Genomic DNA, 552 nt, shown 5'->3' with positions numbered 1-552 from the left:
GGTGCAGTCACATTAGCTGTAAAATATGAAAGCTACATGATTACCTCTCCACACACTTTGTAATATGTATCAGCTGTGCATTGGCTTATTGCCAACATTGTTTTTTTTCAACATTCGGATAAAAATTAAGAATAAAGAAACAAGCTAATCTAAACACACATCAAAAATTTTAGACTAAAAGCAATATAATCAAATGCTATGTTTTACAGATCCTATATAATGGGTACCCAGAAACGCACTGAAAAAGTACTATCCTTATCACTACCACTAGTCTCATGACCCTAAATCTAACACAAGGGAATGTCAACCCTATAAATCATATAGCTAAATGATATAGACTTGGAGTGCCATTCACTGTGTCAAAAAAACACCAATTCTGAAACAGGAATCTATCAATAATATGATTTCAAATTTCCTTCCCACAGTGTCTATACAGAAGCCCCCTTTGGTCGATTTTACCGTTATCGGCTTATTTTTGACTTGTGCTGTGATTATGTGATAACTATGGTGTACAATAGAAAGCATAACTGATAAGTAGATTGAACTATTTTG

The sequence above is a fragment of the Penaeus monodon genome, chromosome 21 (genome assembly GCF_015228065.2).
Source record: "Penaeus monodon isolate SGIC_2016 chromosome 21, NSTDA_Pmon_1, whole genome shotgun sequence".
In the NCBI taxonomy this organism is placed as follows: domain Eukaryota; kingdom Metazoa; phylum Arthropoda; class Malacostraca; order Decapoda; family Penaeidae; genus Penaeus; species Penaeus monodon.
Note: the sequence above shows the minus strand (reverse complement) of the source record.